This window comes from Lactuca serriola, chromosome 1, assembly GCF_051521515.1.
Source record: "Lactuca serriola cultivar US96UC23 chromosome 1, Lser_US96UC23_V15, whole genome shotgun sequence".
Lineage (NCBI taxonomy): Eukaryota > Viridiplantae > Streptophyta > Magnoliopsida > Asterales > Asteraceae > Lactuca > Lactuca serriola.
Window position 1 is genome coordinate 108,220,373 of NC_136408.1, and position 24,128 is coordinate 108,244,500.

The window sequence follows — 24,128 nt, forward strand, 5'->3', positions numbered from 1 at the left end:
TTTGGACTAGGACTCCCTTATTGGATCCAAATGGACCAATAAGCTTCCAATTAGACTATCATGGGCTTAGACCCCTAATTGGGCTCTAATTGGACCCACACTAATTTATTTCAACATTTTGGGCCATGTTGGGCCTAGAATGAAATAAATTAATAACTATGAACCATAATTAACCTAATTTGGCCCTAACAAGTCATAAAAAAATCACCTTTATATTTATTTGGACCAAAAATCACTCAACTTAACCATGAAAATTGGGCTTAAGCATTTAAGGCCCAAACATTTCCTTTTCCCCCACCATTCTCGGCCCAAGCTCAAATAAAAGGGAGGAGTTGACTTTTTGCATGACACATCATCTTTGTATGGAGGATATCTAAGCATTACCCTTCAAACATCCATGCATTCTCATTCTTCCATGCAAACATCACCTCAAGGTCTTTTCTTCTCTCTCTCCCTCCCCTTCTTTTTTTGGCCGAGAGTAACCCACACACACACACCTCACAAACTCTCTCTAAATTACTCAAGAAATCATCCCCTCTCTCCACTCAAAAGTCTTGAAAATTTGGCTTGAAGTCTAAGAATCATCCTAAAGAAATTCACCATCTAAGGTAAGTTAATGTTTAACTTATGATCTAACTCCCTCTACTTCATTAAAATCTCTTCTAAATTCATTCACTCTTGTGATCTTGCATCCTAGAGGTCGAAATCTTCATCAAAGGGTGCTAAGGCCAAAAATCACTTCATTTTTCTTCCATCTTCTCTCCAAAACCGAAACCACACCCAAGGTGAGCTTCATACCCCCTATTTTCTGTTTTTATGAGTTTTGTGGGGGGGGGGGGAATACAAGTGAAAGTGTAGATCTATATGTGTTTTGTATGCTTTGTATGATTTCCATGCTTATATGTGTGCTTTTGTGTGTTATAATGTTGGATTTAGCCATAAAACCCCTTAAAACCGAGATATACCTTATGTTAAATGAATTTAGCATCTAATATATTTCTACATACAAAGTGGTTCTAGAAAAATAGCTAAGTGGTTTAGTAACAATTTCTTTGGGCTAAAAACACAATTTTTGGACCTAAAATGTGAAAAATACAAAATTAAGGGCCCAAATTGACATATCACGAATTCTGATGGATGAGGTGTGTCAAAACAGTTTCAATAAAACAATTTCTGGAAATATACTCATTTAGAGGATTAAAAACATAAATTTCAAGCTTAATGGGCTAAAAATGACATTTTCGGCCCAATGAGGCCCATTATGCGAAATTTTCTGTTTTGGAGGGCCAAAACTGTGTTTTTCTGTAAAACAGTGGACTATAAGTGTTCCAAGTCCTTTTCAAAGGTTTAAAATGCTTTTTAAATTTAAAAAGGACCAAAGTTGCAAAATTTTTACAATTTGGGCCAAAATTGTCAAAATTGCGAAAAAGAAGGGTTATAACCGAGAAAACTGAAATTTCAGGGACTTAAACTGTTTTCTATGAAAAATATGCTGAAAAATATTAATTTCAATAATTTTTGGTGTTAAAATGTCAAGAAAATTGATTTAAGGACCAAACCGGAAAGTATTTAAATAAAGGGTTAAAAAAGTAAATTTTACAAACAATGAGGGGCTGAAAACAGAAAAATTTGAAGGCTAATTCAATACATGCAATTTGATCAAATGATGGCACCGCGACTATCGACCAAATACAATACATTACAATACCAAAAGTCGTTGTTAAACGAATTGGTTCGGTCTCGAACCAATAAAAATCCGAAACTACTAACACGACGACACTACGACACTATGACACTACGACACTATGATTCATACTAATAACGTTTGGGAATTCAATATACATGCGAGTGTGCACAGACGTCTACGCACCATCTTTGGGCCCCAAAAGTGTAAAATCTTGTTTGTTGAGCCTAGCTAGCCCAATGACCTGATCTTAAGGCCCGAAGACCTCTATCTTACGAAGTGTTGGGTTTTACCGATCTGACACAACGTAAATGGACTTTCAATGGCTTGTATACTACTGGTCCCCAAGGGTCCTTTGGTATTGCTAGTAGAGTCTACCTTTTTATGCGAGGCGGGTCTGGGACCCCTCGTACCTTTTTATCCCCAACCGGTTAATGGAGTCATCGAGGTCTTCGTGTCCTCTTTCTCTTCGGATGTGGGACTACACGTAGTCAGGGCGGTTGGATAACGTGATTAGTACGGACGACGCCTACGGGATCGTTAGTATAGCTATAGACTAGTCGTTTGTGTAACGCGTGTTTGTGGCAAATAATCATGCTAAAAAATAATCCAACGTCGCCTGGTATTGAAAACTTCACGCGTTGCAATGGTTTCAATGTAAATTTATGGAATTCAAAGAATTAGGAAAACATCGGGTTTTCCTAGGGTTTTTTTTTCAATACATACAGATTCGAAATACATACAACTTTAATGAACAATTTTTACAAGTATAGAAACAAACAAGCATACCTATGGATCTTCACACCTTTTTGACTATGCTATTTTCAGAAAATATCGGATTTTCTGGTGGTTTTCAAACAATACAAAACATTGGATTTCAAACACTACTTATGAACTCACCAACATTTCATATGTTGACGTTTTTCAAAATACTTGTATTCTCAGGGAACCAGTGAATTAAAGGAATCATATTCAGTGATGGCTTGCAGTTTATTTATGTACGAATCGAACAATTTATTTTGGGAATGTAACGTGTAAACAATGTATTTCATGTAAACTTTACTGGTTGTACTATATTAATGCATGGTGACGAATGTTGTTACGTTTCATATATATACAATGTTATGGTATTCAATTGAGTCACGACAGCCCCCGAACGTTTCCGCCGCCTGGTTTGGGGGTGTGACAGGTTGGTATCAGAGCTTTGTTTATAGTGAACTAGCATGTCGAGCCACACATTGAATCCACTGGGGAGAGGTTGGTATCAGAGCTTTGTTTATAGTGAACTAGCATGTCGAGCCACACATTGATATGCAACTATAAACCAAAAAGAGGGACTAACGTAACTCTGAACAAAACAAGTAAATAAAACACACTTGTTTGCATTAGGAATAAGGACCTGACGCCGAATCAAACACAATAACGCTGGTATCTCGGTTAATTCGGGACTGTTCTTAGTGATACCAAGGAGTGAATGTAGCCTGATCAACTACATTCCCTCCAAAGTAAAACTAACACACGTCTTAATGAGATCGGGATAGCTAGGGAACCTAAAACTATACCCTTTGTCACCAAAAAGAGAACGTTTGCTTAGTCTGTACAATAGTCATAGCACCTAGGAATAATGTTAGCATATTTACGTACTCGCGCAGACAACATGGCTGGTTTTCATCACCCTGGAGACCCCTATTTCCCTAATCAGGGAAACAATGGGTGGCTAGAGGAGGAGGAGCCTGAGGAAGAGCAGCAAGGTATCCAGTTTCATCAGGTCTTAGTAGCTCACGGGATACTTGGGGATGAGCCGGGAGAGGATCCAGGGGAAGCACACGACGTCGGACCCGACGAATATGTAGACACTGACTACGAATTTGGAGAGATCGACGACGACGACGAGGAAGGTCAGGTCGGGGATCAGGACCCCGTCCCGCCATAAGAGAACGAGGCACAGCCAGATCACCCCGCTCCACCAGTGAACCCCCCAGGAGAGAACCGTTCCCTCGAAGCTGAGATCGCCGCACTGCGGCAACAGCTGTATGCTATGGAAGCTCGGGCAGTGCGAGCAGAGCATGAGAGGGACGAGGTTATTGGAGACATGGCAGAGATGGCGCAGCTACTGGCGCAACATTTCGGCATATGACCTCGGCACCACCCCCAGACGCCGCTCATCGCGATTAGGGATAGATTTATCATAGTAGGTCATTAGGAACTATGTTATGTACTTCGGCTCTATGTTTAAGTGACTACACTACTCATGGAGCCGTTATGCTGTCGGATTAGTGTCACTTATGTATGCTCTTACGAGCAATTTTTCTTGTATTAAATGCAGATAATATTAATAAACTTTTATGTGTTTTGCTATGATATTACAAGTTGTTATGTGTTGAGAAGTTATGATTGTATGCCTGATGGTAGTAATGTTTAGGTTCGTACCATACATCTAGTTAGTAGGATCACAACCTCACAGAAACCACATACACTCAACATCTTTCCGTTTCATGACAGAAAGATGCCTCGCCGTGCTACTCGCGGAAATCCCGAACCAACTTCGCCCGAAGTCGACACCACTGCTTTCCAGGCAGCCGTGTCTGCTGCGGTCACAGCAGCTATGGCACAACTTCACCGAGGGAACAACGGAGGAGGCAACGGGCAAGGATCCGGAAGTTCGAACAACGGGACGAACCAAGGACCCACTAAAACGTGCACCTACAAGGACTTCGCAAACGCTAAACCCCGGACTTTCAACGGCACTGGAGGGGTGATCACTCTGAAGCGACGGATCGAGAAGGTAGAGTCGGTGTTCGAGATATGCGATTGCCCTTAGCAGATGAAGGTGAAGTTCGCGGCCTGCACTTTTGTGGACCAAGCACTCACTTGGTGGAACGGCCACGTGGAAGCTATGACGCTCCCTGTCGCCAACTCTATCCCATGGGCAGAAATGAAAGAAATGTTAATGGTTGAGTACTGCCCCCGAGGCGAAATACAAAAGATGGAGCAGGAACTATGGAACCTCACTGTGCAGAATGCGAACATCGATGCCTACATATCGAGATTTAGCGAATTATCTCTGTTGTGCCCGGGTATGATCACATCAGAAGGAAAGAAGGTTGAACGATTCATCTGGGGACTGACATCCCCCATTCAAGGGAATGTGATAGCTGCGAACCCTGAAACGTTTGACAGTGCGAAGAGATTGGCAAAGAGGTTATATGATCATAACAACGAAAAGGGCGAGAAGCCAGTAGAGACTGAGAAGAAAAAGGAGGGTGATGGCAGGAGAGGGAAGAACCACAAGAGGAAGGGGCGTCAGGGCCCCGAGACCTCTAAAAAGTAGCAAACAGTGGCAGTTAACGCTGTCACCGCACCGGTTCCAGCCACACCACATGCTCCAGCCTCAGCTGCTACAAATGCTTCAAGACCCTACTCCGGTAATCTTCCCAAATGCAATAAATGCGGCCTCCATCATCACGGCGAATGCAGGGAACTCCATTGCACCAGTTGCAACCGAAGGGGACACACTGCAAGTTTCTGCAGGACATACCCTCCTCAGAACCAGAGTCAGGGAAACAATCAGAACAACAACAACAACAACTACCGCAATAACAACAACACCAATGCCGGCGGCAATAATGCAGGGCCTAGCCACACCTGCTTTGGGTGTGGAAGGACGGGGCATTTCTGCCGAGATTGCCCTAACAACAACTCAGGAAACAGAGGAGCAGGAAGAATACTGACTATGGGTCAGAGTGATGCAGTTCAGGACCCCGCAGTTGTGACCGGTACGTTCCTCCTAAACCACACTTATGCATGCATCTTATTTGATACCGGAGCGGAGCGAAGTTTCGTAAGTGAGAAGTTTAAACATTTACTAAAACAACAACCCCAGAAGCTAAATGAAACCTATACGGTGGAAATGGCCAATGGGAAAACCGAATCCACTGGGGAGATCTACATCGGATGTACCCTAACCCTCAACCAACACGTTTTTCGAATAGACCTAATGCCAGTATCAATTAGGAGTTTCGATGTGATTATCGGCATGGATTGGTTAAGCCCCCACCATGCTGAGATTATGTGCCACGAGAAGGCCGTTCGCCTTCGTCTCCCGAATCACGAAACCCTAGTAATTTACGGAGACAAACCCAGTATGAATCTTCGTCTCATCTCGTGCATCAAAGCACAAAAACATCTGCGAAAGAACAATTTGGCGTTCTTGGCTCACATAGTGGACAAGACCAAAGAAGAAACTAACATCCAAGACATTCCGGTAGCGTGTGAATTTTCGGACGTGTTTCCTGAAGATCTTCCAGGAGTACCCCCAGAGAGACAGGTTGAGTTCCGAATCGACCTCGTTCCAGGAGCAACTCCTCTCGCTAAATCACATATCGGTTGGCTCCTGCTGAAATGCAGGAATTGTCCAGCCAACTCAGTGAGCTTCTGGACAAGGGATTTATCCGACCTAGCTACTCGCCATGGGGAGCTTCGGTGCTCTTTGTCAAAAAGAAGGACGGATCTTTCAGAATGTGCATTGATTAGAGAGAGTTAAATAAACTCACCGTTAAAAACCGCTACCCACTCCCACGAATCGATGATCTATTCGACCAGCTCCAAGGAGCTAGTTATTTTTCTAAAATAGATCTACGGTCCGGATACCACCAACTCAAAGTCCGAGAAGAGGATATTCCTAAAACCGCTTTCCGAACCCGCTACGGACATTATGAATTCGTCGTAATGCCCTTCGGTCTAACAAATGCACCTGCCGCATTTATGGACCTAATGAATCGAATCTGTCGACCGTTCCTTGACAACTTCGTCATTGTGTTTATCGATGACATCCTCGTCTATTCCCGAAACAAAGAGGAGCATGGCCAACATCTCCGACAAATTCTAGACACTCTGCGATCGGAAAAGCTTTACGCCAAACTCTACAAGTGCGAGTTCTGGCTCCGGAGTGTGAATTTCCTAGGCCACGTGGTTAGCCAAGACGGAATTCATGTGGATCCCTCTAAAGTCAAAGCTGTGGAAGGATGGGCAACTCCGACTACGCCCACAGAAATTCGTCAGTTCTTAGGCCTAGCAGGCTACTATAGGAGATTCATCCAAAACTTCTCTAAGATCGCCAAGCCGCTTACCTTGCTTACGCAAAAGGGCGTACCATTCAAGTGGACAGACCGACAAGAGATTGCGTTTCGAACCTTGAAGCAAGCCCTCTGTAGCGCTCCTGTACTATCTCTACCTGAAGGAACGGAAGATTTTGTAGTCTACTGTGACGCGTCGAATCAGGGCTTAGGTTGCGTCCTCATGCAACGTGGAAGAGTGATAGCATATGCGTCCCGCCAACTAAAGACGCACGAAGTAAATTACACGACCCATGACCTAGAACTGGGAGCTGTGGTCTTCGCTCTAAAAATTTGGAGGCACTACCTGTACGGTACAAAGTGCACCATCTTCACGGACCACAAGAGCCTCCAGCACATCTTGAATCAGAAGGAGATGAACATGAGACAACGGAGATGGGTGGAATTGCTAAACGACTACGAATGCGAGATCAAGTACCACCCAGGCAAGGCCAACGTGGTAGCTGATGCATTAAGTCGGAAGGAGTACTCAAATCGCCGTACGAAAACACACTTGATAACCATTCAATCTCATCTGGCCACTCAAATTGCATCAGTCCAGTCGGAGGCTATGAAAGCGGAAAATAGAACTAGCGAGGCATTGCGCGGGATGGAAAAGAACCTAGAAACAAGAGAGAATGGGGTATACTACTTCATGAACCGTATTTGGGTCCCAAAAATCGGAGGATTTAGGGAGGCCGTTATGAAGGAAGCCCACAAGACACGATACTCCATTCATCCCGGTTCGGACAAGATGTAATTGGACATTAAACAACACTATTGGTGGCCTAACATGAAGGCGGAAATCGCGACCTATGTTAGTAAGTGCCTTACGTGCGCCAAAGTAAAAGTGGAATACCAGAAACCTTCAGGATTGTTACAGCAACCGGCAATCCCTGAGTGGAAATGGGAGGGGATTTCTATGGATTTCGTGACCAAGCTGCCCAAGACGTCGGACGGACTGGACACCATATGGGTAATAATCGACCGACTGACGAAATCTGCCCATTTCCTGCCAATCAAAGAATCCTACAAGACGGAGAGACTGACACGTTTGTACCTACGAGAAATCGTAAGACTCCATGGAGTGCCAAAATCCATCATCTCGGATAGGGACAGTAGGTTCACATCGCGCTTTTGACAATCACTCCACAAGGCAATGGGAACTCATCTCGATATGAGCACCGCATATCACCCACAAACGGACGGTCAAAGTGAACGAACCATTCAAACGCTTGAAGACATGCTTCGTGCATGTGTGATAGACTTTGGAAAGTCTTGGGATACCCACCTACCGTTGATCGAGTTTTCATATAACAATAGTTACCATTCGAGCATCAAGGTGGCTCCTTTCGAAGCACTGTACGGGCGTAAATGTAGATCACCGTTATGTTGGGCTGAAGTAGGTGACACCCAGCTAGCAAAAACGCATACGTCGGACAGGGCACTAACGGGACTGGAGATCATTCGCGAAACCACAGAAAAGATCGTCAAGATCAGAGCTCGATTACAAGCATCGCGTGACCGACAAAAGAGCTACGCCGATAAACGGCGAAAGCCCTTAGAATTCCAGGTCGGTGATCGAGTACTGTTGAAAGTCTCACCCTGGAAAGGGGTTATACGTTTCGGAAAACGGGGAAAGCTGAACCCGCGATACATTGGACCTTTCGAAATCGTCGACCGAATAGGTCCGGTAGCCTACATACTACAACTACCTGCGGAGCTAAACGGTGTACATCTCGTGTTTCATGTCTCTAATATGAAGAAGTGCCTATCAGATGAAACCCTTGTCATTCCTCTTGACGAAATCAAAATCAATGAGAATCTCCTGTTCGTCGAAGAACCAATCGAAATCATGGACAGGGAGGTGAAGCGTACTAAGCAGAGTCGCATCCCGATCGTGAAGGTACGGTGGAACGCAAAGCGTAGGCCAGAATTCACTTGGGAACGCGAAGATCAAATGAAGCAGAAGTACCCTCACCTATTCTAGCATTCTCAAATCTAGCTTTCAAACATAATTTCGGGACGAAATTCCCTCTAACGGGGGGACGATGTCACAACCGGAAATTTTGTGTCATGTAATCTATACATTCAAGCTAATGAACATGATTGACACCTACTATTATAACATCAAAAACATCAATCAAATACATCATACAAGTACTACAAATAGTCATCAAACAATTGGAGACCCTAGAAGTCCTTGTTTAAGTCCATTTTGGACTAGGACTCCCTTATTGGATCCAAATGGACCAATAAGCTTCCAATTAGACTATCATGGGCTTAGAACCCTAATTGGGCTCTAATTGGACCCACACTAATTTATTTCAACATTTTGGGCCATGTTGGGCCTAGAATGAAATAAATTAATAACTATGAACCATAATTAACCTAATTTGGCCCTAACAAGTCATAAAAAAATCACCTTTATATTTATTTGGACCAAAAATCACTCAACTTAACCATGAAAATTGGGCTTAAGCATTTAAGGCCCAAACATTTCCTTTTCCCCCACCATTCTCGGCCCAAGCTCAAATAAAAGGGAGGAGTTGACTTTTTGCATGACACATCATCTTTGTATGGAGGATATCTAAGCATTACCCTTCAAACATCCATGCATTCTCATTCTTCCATGCAAACATCACCTCAAGGTCTTTTCTTCTCTCTCTCCCTCCCCCTTCTTGTTTTGGCCGAGAGTAACCCACACACACACACCTCACAAACTCTCTCTAAATTACTCAAGAAATCATCCCCTCTCTCCACTCAAAAGTCTTGAAAATTTGTCTTGAAGTCTAAGAATCATCCTAAAGAAATTCACCATCTAAGGTAAGTTAATGTTTAACTTATGATCTAACTCCCTCTACTTCATTAAAATCTCTTCTAAATTCATTCACTCTTGTGATCTTGCATCCTAGAGGTCGAAATCTTCATCAGAGGGTGCTAAGGCCAAAAATCACTTCATTTTTCTTCCATCTTCTCTCCAAAACCGAAACCACACCCAAGGTGAGCTTCATACCCCCTATTTTCTGTTTTTATGAGTTTTGTGGGGGGGGGGGGGAATACAAGTGAAAGTGTAGATCTATATGTGTTTTGTATGCTTTGTATGATTTCCATGCTTATATGTGTGCTTTTGTGTGTTATAATGTTGGATTTAGCCATAAAACCCCTCAAAACCGAGATATACCTTATGTTAAATGACTTTAGCATCTAATATATTTCTACATACAAAGTGGTTCTAGAAAAATAGCTAAGTGGTTTAGTAACAATTTCTTTGGGCTAAAAACACAATTTTTGGACCTAAAATGTGAAAAATACAAAATTAAGGGCCCAAATTGACATATCACGAATTCTGATGGATGAGGTGTGTCAAAACAGTTTGAATAAAACAATTTCTGGAAATATACTCATTTAGAGGATTAAAAACATAAATTTCAAGCTTAATGGGCTAAAAATGACATTTTCGGCCCAATGAGGCCCATTATGCGAAATTTTCTGTTTTGGAGGGCCAAAACTGTGTTTTTCTGTAAAACAGTGGACTATAAGTGTTCCAAGTCCTTTTCAAAGGTTTAAAATGCTTTTTAAATTTAAAAAGGACCAAAGTTGCAAAAATTTTACAATTTGGGCCAAAATTGTCAAAATTGCGAAAAAGAAGTGTTATAACCGAGAAAACTGAAATTTTAGGGACTTAAACTGTTTTCTATGAAAAATATGCTGAAAAATATTAATTTCAATAATTTTTGGTGTTAAAATGTCAAGAAAATTGATTTAAGGACCAAACCGGAAAGTATTTAAATAAAGGGTTGAAAAAGTAAATTTTACAAACAATGAGGGGCTGAAAACAGAAAACTTTCAAGGCTAATTCAATACATGCAATTTGATCAAATGATGGCACCGCGACTATCGACGAAATACAATACATTACAATACCAAAAGTCGTTGTTAAACGAATTGGTTCGGTCTCGAACCAATAAAAATCCGAAACTACTAACACGACGACACTACGACACTATGACACTACGACACTACGATTCATACTAATAACGTTTGGGAATTCAATATACATGCGAGTGTGCACAGACGTCTACGCACCATCTTTGGGCCCCAAAAGTGTAAAATCTTGTTTGTTGAGCCTAGCTAGCCCAATGACCTGATCTTAAGGCCCGAAGACCTCTATCTTACGAAGTGTTGGGTTTTACCGATCTGACACAACGTAAATGGACTTTCAATGGCTTGTATACTACTGGTCCCTAAGGGTCCTTTGGTATTGCTAGTAGAGTCTACCTTTTTATGCGAGGCGGGTCTGGGACCCCTCGTACCTTTTTATCCCCAACCGGTTAATGGAGTCATCGAGGTCTTCGTGTCCTCTTTCTCTTCGGATGTGGGACTACACGTAGTCAGGGCGGTTGGATAACGTGATTAGTACGGACGACGCCTACGGGATCGTTAGTATAGCTATAGACTAGTCGTTTGTGTAACGCGTGTTTGTGGCAAATAATCATGCTCAAAAATAATCCAACGTCGCCTGGTATTGATAACTTCACGCGTTGCAATGGTTTCAATGTAAATTTATGGAATTCAAAGAATTAGGAAAACATCGGGTTTTCCTAGGTTTTTTTTTTCAATACATACAGATTCGAAATACATACAACTTTAATGAACAATTTTTACAAGTATAGAAACAAACAAGCATACCTATGGATCTTCACACCTTTTTGACTATGCTATTTTCAGAAAATATCGGATTTTCTGGTGGTTTTCAAACAATACAAAACATTGGATTTCAAACACTACTTATGAACTCACCAACATTTCATATGTTGACGTTTTTCAAAATACTTGTATTCTCAGGGAACCAGTGAATCAAAGGAATCATATTCAGTGATGGCTTGCAGTTTATTTATGTACGAATCGAACAATTTATTTTGGGAATGTAACGTGTAAACAATGTATTTCATGTAAACTTTACTGGTTGTACTATATTAATGCATGGTGACGAATGTTGTTACGTTTCATATATATACAATGTTATGGTATTCAATTGAGTCACGACAGCCCCCGAACGTTTCCGCCGCCTGGTTTGGGGGTGTGACATTGGATGGTTATCGAGAGAGTTTTCACACGACGATTTGAGTATTCTTTCCGACTCAAGGCATCGGCTACTACATTAGCCTTGCCTGGATGATACTTGATTTCGCACTCGTAGTCGTCTAGCAATTCGACCCATCTTTGTTGCCTCATGTTTAGCTCCTTTTGATTCAAGATGTGCTGAAGACTCTTGTGGTCAGTGAAGGTAATGCACTTGGTACCGTACAAGTAGTGTGTCCAAATCTTCAGGGCGGAGACCACTGCTCCCAGTTCCATATCGTGGTCGTATAATCCACTTCGGGTGTCTTTAGCTGTCGGGACACGTAAGCTATCACCTTTCCACGCTGCATGAGTACACAGCCTAAACCCTGATTTGACGCATCGCAGTAGACTATAAAGTCTTCTGTTCCTTCGGGTAATGATAGCACCGGCGCACTGCAGAGTGCTTGCTTCAGAGATCGAAACGCGGCTTCCTGCTTGTCCGTCCATACGAAGGGTACACCTTTTTGTGTAAGCGAGGTAAGTGGCTTGGCGGTCTTAGAGAAGTTCTGGATGAATCTTCTATAATAGCCTGCGAGACCCAGAAATTGGCGAATTTCTATGGGTGTTGTTGGGATTGCCCATCCTTCGATGGCTTTGACCTTAGAAGGATCCTCATGTATTCCTTCCTGACTAACAACATGACCCAAAAAGTTCACGCTTCGGAGCCAAAAACTCGCACTTGGAGAGTTTTGCGTACAACTTTTCGGTTCGCACAGTTTCTAGGATTTGTCGAAGATGTTGGCCGTGTTCTTCTTCGCTTCGGGAATATACTAGGATATCATCGATGAAGACGATTACAAAATTATCAAGAAAAGGTCGGCAGATTCGATTCATTAGGTTCATGAATGCGGCAGGAGCATTCGTTAGACCGAAGGGCATTACGACGAATTCATAATGTCCTTAACGAGTTCGGAAGGCGGTTTTTGGAATATCCTCCTCTCGGACCTTGAGTTCGTGGTATCCAGATCGCAGATATATCTTTGAAAAGTAACTAGCTCCTTAAATCTGGTCGAATAGGTCGTCGATTCGTGGAAGTGGATATCGGTTTTTGACAGTAAGTTTGTTAAGTTCTCTGTAGTCGATACACATCCTGAATGTACCGTCTTTCTTCTTGACAAAGAGAATTGGAGCTCCCCAAGGTGAGAAACTGGGTCGGATGAATCCTTTATCCATAAGCTCACTGAGTGGACTGGACAACTCTTGCATCTCCGCAGGAGCCAATCTGTAGGGCGATTTGGCGATAGGGTAGCTCCTGGTACAAGGTCAATTCGAAACTCGACTTGTCTTTCTGGGGGTATCCCCGGAAGATCATCAGGAAAGACGTTTGGGAATTCACGAGCTACTGGAATGTCTTGAATTTTGACCTCTTTCTTGGATTTGTCTACTATGTGATCTAGGAACGTCAAGTCCTTCTTTCGTAGGTGCTTCTGCGCCTTAATGCACGAGATAAGACGAAGGTTCGTACTGGGTTTGTCTCTGTAAATAACTAGGGTTTCGGGGTTTGGGAGATGAAGGCGAACGGCCTTCTCGTGACACATAATTTCAGCATGGTGGGGGCTTAACGAATTCATGCCAATAATCACATCAAAACTCCTAATGGAAACAGGCATTAAGTTTATTTGAAAGAAGTGGTGATTTAAGGTTAGGGTACATCCTATATAGATTTCCCCAGTGGATTCTGTCTTCCCATTAGCCATTTCCACCGTAAAGGTTTCATTAAGCTTCTGGGGTTGTTGATTTAACAGGTGTTTGAATTTATTGCTCACAAAACTCCTTTCTGCCCCTTGTCCATTGACTCCTCCATTGTTCCCTTGGTGAATCTGCGCCATAGCTGCGGTGAACGCAGCAGACACAGCTGAGTCAACCTCTGGAGGGGTTGGTCTAGGGTTACCGCGAGTTGGTCGTCGAGGCATCTTTCTGTCATGGAACGGAAAGATGTTGAGTGCCTATGGTTTCGTGAGATGGTGATCCTATAGTCTAGGTGTGTGGCACGAACTTAAGCAATTTCACAGTTTAGCATATAATCATGGATACATATAACACATAGCAGATTACAACATCACAGTGGAACACATAAAACCTTTTATTAATATTATCCGCATTTTTTCGATACATGAAAATTTTGTTCGAAAGAGCAATACATTGTTGGATTAGCGTCTAAGTCCATAACTATTTTGGTATGTACTTGACCCGATGGTGCACGGTCCTTTTGGGTTGCCTTCACCAAAGCAACTTGATAGGATGAATTATGGAGAGAGAAGATTAATTATGATTTATTAATATATTATGAGAATAATATATTAAAGGAGAAATCATATTGTTTAATTAATATTAGTCAAGAATTAATTGATAATTAATTTTGTGGCTAAAAGATATTAATTAAACTTAAGGGACTGGAACTGTAATTATAAGATAATTGCATTTGGGCTATGGATTACCTTGGGATAATAGGTTGGACGAATTCTATGGGGAAACCCATTAGAAATCGTCCAAGGGATATTCTAAAAGAGTCCATGGGCTGCTTAGGGCTTAAGCAGTCAAATTAGGGTTTCCTAATTGAAAACCCTAATAGCCTACATGTATATATATAGTACCCTTAAGCCCCAAAAACATGGCTAAGCGTTCCACTAGGGTTTTTGGACGTTTTTGGCAGCCTCCTTTCTCCTTATTCTTCATCCTCTTGCTCTTGGTGTTTGTGAGCCATTAGAGGAGTGACAATTGTGACTCTAAGCTTTCTAAAGTCATTACAAGGAGGATTTGGGATTGTTATTACTACATAACAATCAAAGGTAATTCTCTAAACCCTAATTTCAATTTATAATATGTTAGATCTAAGATTGTAAGTCTTGGATACATTGCATGTACAATAGAGAAACCTAGATCCAAGCATTAGGGTTTGCATGAGCACATAGGATGTTCTTATGGCCAAAATCCATCAGTGGTATCAGAGCCTTGATTGGTTTTTGTTGTATGTGATGCTATGTTGAATTATTAACTGAAAATCGAATTATGGCCTTCTGTTCGAACTGACTCGGTGAGTCACTACATGGACTTGGCGAGTCTGCCCTACTCGGCGAGTTCCAATGTGTGACTCGGTGAGTCGGAGCGTCAGACAGAGGGAATTTCGGATTTTATTGCTGTTTTGCTTAAGGATAATTACCATATTCGTTTTAAACTTATAAAATATGATTTTTAATATTTCTAAAAGATTATCCTTTCCAAAACACAAGATAATTACCAATTGATTAGATAATAACTTCCTTATATGATTAAAGATTGATTATTTGTATTAATTGGGTAACTTATCTTGCAAGAAATTGAAATTAGATCAAATATAGATAATGACAAAATTAATTATTTAATTCTATTATTTGTTATTTGATCCTTGTGTTGTGAAAAAGTTTCAATTGTGCCCATGTAAGTTTTATGGTTTAAATTTGGACTTAAAGGTTTTGTTTTGAAATTTAAATAGTTAAAACCCTAATGTTTTGAAATGTTTCAAAACTTGCCCTCAAGTTTTTGAATTTAAAAGTTGATTAAAAGTTTAATTTAGAAATGTTAAATTCTAAAACCCTAGTATTGTTTTGAAAAGTTCAAATCACACCCTTATGGTTTTATTAGTTAATTAAAGTGTATAATTAAGAGAGATTTAATAAATCCATAAAGTTTTGGTTTACAATTTAATTAAATTAAAAGTATAATTATTAAATTTGACCAACTAGTATTTTAAAAGTGTAAAATACACCCTATACTATATATAACATTAAACGTCTAATATATATGTATGAGTAAAGGTCAGTCTTACCGTTAGTAGGCCTCATTCACGAAGCTGGTCTATAAGGGGTGTTTAAGGAAATTGCCTATAAAATGGCGATTGAATGGGTATCCACTCTTACCCACCGCGTGGAGGGTCGTTAGCCGAACGGGTAGGATAGGACAGAAACCTTCCATTATAAGTATAATGAAGTACAAAAGTAACTAAATGCTTTTACAAATTCCCAATCTTAGTTACTTTAGGCAAAAGTGAATTGATGCAATTCCATGAAATTACACTTTGTGCCCTTGCGAAGACGTTAGTGGAGCGTGTGTGGTTAACCGGCACACTAAATGGTTCTAAGCAAAGGTAGCAAAGGGTGACTCAATATTTGTCATAGTTCGGTGGAGTGTGTGTGGTTAACCGGCACATCGAATAGGTGACTGTAACATGTGGGGGCACCATGTAAGTTTGCATGGTTATTTACACCTGCTTTGTGATCCTCGGTATCCCAGTCACAAACTAGAGGGGCATATCGAGATTTAAGCATGCCATTGAAATGTTCAATGAATCTCAAAAGATCTATGAATTTTCAATAGATTTAAAACTTAATCTGTTTTTCGTTTTTCATGGTGGAAATTAGTGAATCGTCATTCACTTACCTTCAAATATTCTGCAACTAGATTACGACATCCATTTTCTAGGTTGTAGAGTATTGTGTTGGGTCCTAGCCTTAATATCTCATTTGGGTGATTTATTAAGGACTCAATCAATCAACTAACTTGAATTTAATTTTTCTCCCGTTTTGTAGATGTCAAAGTATGACAACTATGGTCTTCCCAAATCCCGTGGAACAAGATTTTCACATGAAGATGATATTTCATGATTCGATCGAGGAACACGAGATCATGCTTCACTTCCTCCACCTCCTCCTATTGTTCTCCCTAACCCACGAGTTCATAAGATTGAAAAATTCAAACTCACTCAATCCCTTTTGGCAAGAAAAACATGTAGAAGGAAAGTCAGCGTGTGCACACGTCCTAGAGATGAAGTCACACATTGATATGTTAAGAATGTTGGGATCTGTTGTCTGTGAGGAGCTGGCTGTTGACTGGGTTCTTCAGTCACTTCCTGACTCATATAGTGAGTTTGTAAGAGAGTACTATATGATGAACCATGACGTAACCCTCATCGATCTCACCTATATGCTTATTGCTGCTGAATCAACAATGATTTGGCGCACTGGAAAAGCAAAGTTGATTGGTGGATCTGCCTTCCAGACCTCTATGGATATAAGCAATGGCAACGAAAGGCATGCCATGATCGAAATGTTTGATCATAAGAGAAAGGCAAAGTCAGAAGTAGTTCCGTGTGCTGTTCCAAAAGAGTCAATTTGCTTTTATTGCCAAGAGAAGGGGCATTGGAGACGAAGCTGCCCTATTTACCTAAGAGATCTAAGAGATTGGAGAGTCAAAACGTATGGCTCTACTTTAGGTAAAATCCATTGAATAACTCTTTTAAGTTCCTATTCTAGATTCTTAATACATGATGTGATAAGATTACAATTGATGTTTTGTAGGATCGAAGAAAGGAAAGGAAGCTTAAGGGAAAAAGTGAGCAGAATCTAATTATGAAGAAATGGATTTCGATCGCATTGCTTGAAGATTGGATTCTTGAGCTACTACTTAGAGTTAGAATAGATTGCTAAGAAATATTTATTAACACAATTTTTCAATGAATTACATTGTAAGGACAAAATTTTTCCACAATAAAATAAAATTTGATTTTATATTATTTATTTATCCTTGCAATGGCATGTATGAAAAATTGATGTTTGAATGTTTCTATTATTAGCAATAATGGATTTGATTCTTAATTATGATATTTGTTGAAATGTTGAGAATTTACCAAATAGGGAGAGTTTCTCAGCGCCCAAGTATCAAGTGAATAGAAACTTGGAAGTACTTGACCCGATGGTGCATGGTCCTTTTGTGTTGTCTTCACCAAAGCAACTTGATAGGATGAATTATGGAGAGAGAAGATTAATTATGATTTATTAATATATTATGAGAATAATATATTAAAGGAGAAATCATATTGTTTAATTAACATTAGTCAAGAATTAATTGATAATTAATTTTGTTGCTAAAAGAGATTAATTAAACTTAAGGGACTGGAACTGTAATTATAAGATAATTGCATTTGGGCTATGGATTACATTGGGATAATAGGTTGGACGAATTCTATGGGGAAACCCATTAGAAATCGTCCAAAGGATATTCTAAAAGAGTCCATGGGCTGCTTAGGGCTTAAGCAGTCAAATTAGGGTTTCCTAGTTGAAAACCCTAACAGCCTACATGTATATATAGTACCCTTAAGCCCCAAAAACGTGGCTAAGAGTTCCACTAGGGTTTCTAGACGTTTTGGGTAGCCTCCTCTCTCCTTATTCTTCATACTCTTGCTCTTGGTATTTGTGAGCCATTAGAGGAGTGAGAATTGTGACTCTAAGCTTTCTAAAGTCATTACAAGGAGGATTTGGGATTGTTATTACTACATAACAATCAAAGGTAATTCTCTAAACCCTAATTTCAGTTTATACTATGTTAGATCTAAGATTGTAAGTCTTGGATACATTGTATGTACAATAGAGAAACCTAGATCAAAGCATTAGGGTTTGCATGCGCACATAGGATGTTCTTATGGCCAAAACCCATCATACATAAGTAGTGCAAGTTCGGCAGCATAACGACTCTATGAGTAGTGTAATCACTTAAACATAGATTCGAGGGTACATAGCATAGATCCTAGTGACATAGTACTAAAGACGGGTATGACTAGTCCTAGTCGTGGTGGGATGTGCCAGGGGGTGGTGCTGAGGAAGTGGATGCTCCCTGAAGACGAGCCACCTGTCGTTTCGCATCTCGGAGTCGAGCCTCCCACCTCACCTGTCTAATGTTGAGCTCTCAGATAAGTTCTCGCGTTTCCTGCTCTGCGCGCTCGACCTTAGCCCGCATCTGATGCATCTGATCGGCGGTGCTCTGAGCTAGGTCGCCAGTGTTCCGCAATCGTCTCACCATGACTGGGAGAGCACGATCGGCCGGTCCTCTATCCCTTAGATCAAAGAATTCGCGTGACATGCCGAACGGGGGTCGCTGCCCCTGCTGCCTACTCAACCTCCAAAGGTCAATACCCCAGGGGGTGTAGGACCAGTGGGGCCTACCTGATAAGCGGGCACCCTAATCAGATAAGGCGGGTTGATGACTTCAGACTCTGCGTCTAAATCACCATCTTCGTCTTTGTTGGGTTCTTCCTCGAGATCTCCCTCGGCTTCCTCCTCCTCGTGGTCCACCACTGGCTCGGCAAGTTCGCCTTCGGCTTCCGCCTCAGGTTCCCCCTCGGATTCCTCCTCGGGGTCTTCCTCGGGTTCCTCTTCAGGCTCCTCCTCGGGGTCCTCTTCAGGTTCCTCCTCTGATTCTTCCAGCCATCCGTTATTCCCCTGACTAGGGAAATAAGGATCTCCAGGATGATGGAAACCAGCCATGTTGTCTGTGAGGGTGTATAAACATGCTAATATCATTCCTAAGATGCTTCTATTACTGTATAGATTAAGTGGCTGTTCTCTTTTTGGTGCTAAAGGGGTATGCTTTTAGGTTCCCTAGTTATCACGATTTCCTCAGGACATGTGATAGTTGTACCTTGGAGGAATGTAGTTGATCAGGCTACATCCACTCCTTAATACGACAATGAATAGTCCTGGTTTAACCGAGATGCTATTATTATCTTGTTTGGTTCGGTTTTATGTTCTGTTTCCTAATTCACACAAGCAAAGATGTTTTATAGTTGTGTTTTTATTTGTTTTGTTTTGTTCAGAGTTGAGTTAGTCCCTTTTTGGTTTATAGTTGCATATCAATGTGTGGCTAGATATGCTAGTTCACTATAAACAATGCTCTGATACCAACCTGTCACACCCCCGAACCAGACTGCAAAAACGTCCGAGGGCTTGCATGACTTTAATTGAATACCATCACAATGAATATACATGAATCATAACATAAACGTCACCATGCATCAATATATTACAACTGAATTTGTTCACATCAAGTACATTGTTTTAATATTACACATCCATAACCTAAATAGTTTGAGTGCATTTAACAACATGATATCTAACACTACTTCTTATAAATCTTCCGCTTACCTGTTACCTGAGAATACAAGTTATTTTGGAAAAACGTCAACATATGAAATGTTGGTGAGTTCATAAGAAATGTTGTGATAAAATGGTTTGCGCAGTTTTGTAAAAACCCAGAAAATCCGATATATTCTAAAAAGACTTTTGTTTATCAAAGCGTGAGATCCATAAGTTGATGCATGAATGATTTTAAAAACATATATATATATATATATATATATATATATATATATATATATATATATATATATATATATATATATATATATATATATATATATATAGGGTTAGGATTAAATGTGAAACCTATATATAGTGTGAATGTATAACTAAGTATAGACCATTGGATTAGAAAAATCTAATGGCTAAGAATGGTTGTGGAATTAATTAGTGTTTAAGAATTTATTTAATTAATTTACTCATAAAATCATTAAAAGGAAACTGTGTCATTATGTAGCAATTTAAATTAGGATGGATCATTAATGCGGAAATATTTAATGCTTTAATAATTGTCCAGATAAATGCATTTGTTATAGATAACCGTATAAGTTTTTTTTTCTGTTAGAAAGTAGGATACATAGTATTATATGCTTTAAGAATGTGCTAATTATAATACACTATCTATTCTTCAAGAATTTGTTAATTAATTATTCAAACACTCATTTGCGTAACACAAAATAAATATTTTCAAAAGCTAATAGATAATAACAAATTCTTTAAGAATGTAATAACAAATAATCTTTATAAACATATTCTACAAGAATATGATTGCATTTACAAAATCACGTATTAATCTTTTAAAACCTATATACTCCATTCTTGTACATATTCTTAAAGAATATGATATTCTAGAAGAATATGATATTCTAGAAGAATATGATTGCATATACAGATTCACGTATTCTTCTTTTAAAATTATCAACATACTACATATTCTTGAAGAATGTGACAGGTCTTCCTTAAAAACGAAAACGCAACAATATGATATCAAATATCAAAAAAATCACCTCTTCCTTAAAATTGATTTATAAATTAGGGAAGATCAACGTTAATGTTTCTCGAAATCGATTTACATATTGGAGAAAATAGATGATGATGAAAGATAAGACCATAAATAGGTAACGTGTTCATAGCTAAATTTAAGGAATAAATAAATCTAATTAATTGATGTTTACATTATTTTACTATAATCTCTCTATCAAACGATTGGTCTAGAATCTGTCATACGTTCACACAATATATAAGGTTTATATATGAACCTAACTATATATATATATATATATATATATATATATATATATATATATATATATATATATACAAAGGGTATTTGTAATATTGGTATAAAGTTTCGAACGAGTAATATTAAATTCCCCGGAAAACCCGATGTTTTCTGATGTTGACATGTATTCGTAATTACTGATTTTGTTATAGTCTTAACGAATGAGTATTGATTAATCCATATTGTATATCGTCCTAATTATTGTCTACTTTGATTTCCCGCAAGCCTTGACAAATGAAGAGAAAAGGGAGTATTATGTCCCACTATTATCGTAAGAACCTTAGGCTCTCGTGGATGCGAAAGACAATATGGTCCAACTCGCACTTCATTACTGTGACCTTAGTAGCTTTTCTAACGGGACACTTTGGCCCACTAGCACATAAAACTATTGAAAGTCCTTTTATAAAATATTGGGTCATTGAAGGCCCAATAACATATAAGCGTTATCCCTTTGGGCCCAAAGATCATGTCGGTGGGCTTGCAAGGCCCAACAAGCATAATTTGAAACTCATAAGCCCAATGTTTGTAGATTTACTCATTGTAGTCATCACGTATCTATTGAAGTGTTTTGATTTAACGTTTGTTGTTTTGTATTGATTCGAGACCGAATCAATTCGTTTATAACGATATTTGGTATTGAAGGTGTATTTGTTTTTCGTTTTGTTGCTAGCCGGATATCTTGTATTTTGTCTTAATGAATGAATTAATTTGTTTTAGGAGTATGACTTTGACCCTTTTCACTACCTTTCTTTTATAAAAATAACACTTTTGGTCCTTTATATAAAAGAATTTTATTTTTAGTCCTTAAAAACATTTTCTTGACACTTTTGTATCATAAAATTGTTGAAAAGACATTTTTAACCCAAATTATATTTAGTAAACAACTTTAGCCCTTCCAGAATGGTATTTCACGGTTAGAAACCCAAATTTTGCAACTTTTACAGTTTTGGCCCAAAATACAAAAAGTTTACATTTTGATCCTTTTTGGAGTTTGAAAGCATTTTTGACCATAGAAATAGTTTTATTTCACTTCATGTCCCCTGTTTTACAGAATATTACATTTCATCCCCTTAAAAACTTCAATTTTCGCAATTTTGGGCTTGTTGGGCCGAAAAGCCCATATTTAGCCCAATAACTCAAATTTTTGCATTTTATGTCCTTTGAAAATTTTAATATTCAGAAAAGGGATTATAAAAACTGTTTTTACTCATTTGACCCTCAAGAAACCGTGACTTGGCAGTTTTTACCCCAAGTTTTGTATTTTTAACATTTTAAGCCCTAAATTGAGTTTTATGTTAAAGTTTGTTCCTTATAACCTTATAAGCTATTTTTCTTGACTTGATTAGTGTAAAATAACTTAGATTATGTTTGTTTCCTTTCTCATGTCATAGATCTCGAATTATCACTCTTTTGGTTACATATTTATCTCAAAAACACATAACATCACACACATACATGCATAAAATCACACATAGCATACACATACACATAGATCTACACATTTTCTTGTATTCTTCCCCATAAAACATATGGAAACCGAAAATAGAGGGGTATGAAACTCACCTTGAGTTGTAGTTTTGGTTTTGAAGAAGACTATAAGAAGTTTGATGCTAATTTTAGATCCTATCAAGTCTTCCTGGTAGATCTTGAGTTTTGTGACGTCTAAGGTGCAAGATCACAAAATAAAGTGGATATAGAATAGATTTTTGGATGAAATGATGTATCTAGATCATGGATTTAACATCAACTTACCTTAGATGATGTGTTTGTGGAAAAATCTCCTTGAAAGTCTCTTAGATCTCGAAAATATGGAGAGGAGTGGAGAGTGTTTTCTTGAGAGAATTTTGAGTGAAGTGTGTGTGTGTGTGTGTGTGTGTGTTTGGTTTCGGCCGAGAGCAAGAAAGAGAGGAGAGAAGAGAGAGTGAATGATGGGATTATTGCATGGAGGCATGAGAAAAATGCATGGTTATCCCATGAACAATTGTGAGGTGGTATCAAAAGTCAACTCCTCTTCTTGGGTTAGGCTTGGGCTGAGAATGGAGAGGGAAGAAAAGAAAATTTGGGACTTGAATGCTTAAATCTATTTTATGGTTAAGTTAGGTGATTTTTGGCCCTATAAATATCAAAGAATGATTTTTATGACCTATTAGGGCTAATATAAATTTGTTTTGGTCTAATAAGGCCCATTAAAGTTAATCTAGTTTATTTTGGGCTCTTAAGGCCCAAAAATGTTAAGATTCGTGTATATGGGTCCAATTAGGGCCCATTAAAGAATCCTAGTCCACAATGAACTCAAATTGGAATTTCAAGGGTTCCCAATTCTTTGTGGACCATTTGTAGGGCTAGAATGAAGTATTTGGTGAAGTTTTGTTGTTATAGAATAAGCATCATGCACGCTTTCATGTTATTGATTCATAGTTGTTATAAGTGTTGTGATTACAAGGCACCAAAATTTCTAGTTGTGACATCATCCCCCCGTTAGAGGGAATTTCGTCTCGAAATTCTTTTGAAGCTAGATTTGAGAATGTGAGAATAGATGAGGGTGCTTCTGCATCATTTGTTCTTCACGTTCCCATGTGAATTCTGGTCCGCACCTTGCATTCCATCGAACTTTGACGATCGGAATGCGACTCTGCATGGTACGCTTTACCTCTCGGTCCATGATTTCAACCGGCTCTTCGATGATGTTGCACCTGGTTCCCGGTACGTACTTCTTTTAATTTTAAATTCTTAATTCTTGCATTTTGCCTTGGACTTGGCGAGTTGAAGGACCAACTCGCCGACTAGGAGCGAGATGGGACACGGGGTCTAAGCCGTGGACTCGGCGAGTCGGTCTCCTGACTCGGCGAGTAGGCCCTGTTTGGGCAAAAACCCAAACCCGAGCATTATCACCCTATTTAAGCACATTAAATCGGCCCCATGTCCGTAACACTTCCAGAGAGCTGTAGTGAGAGTCCATAGTCCCCCATTTTGTG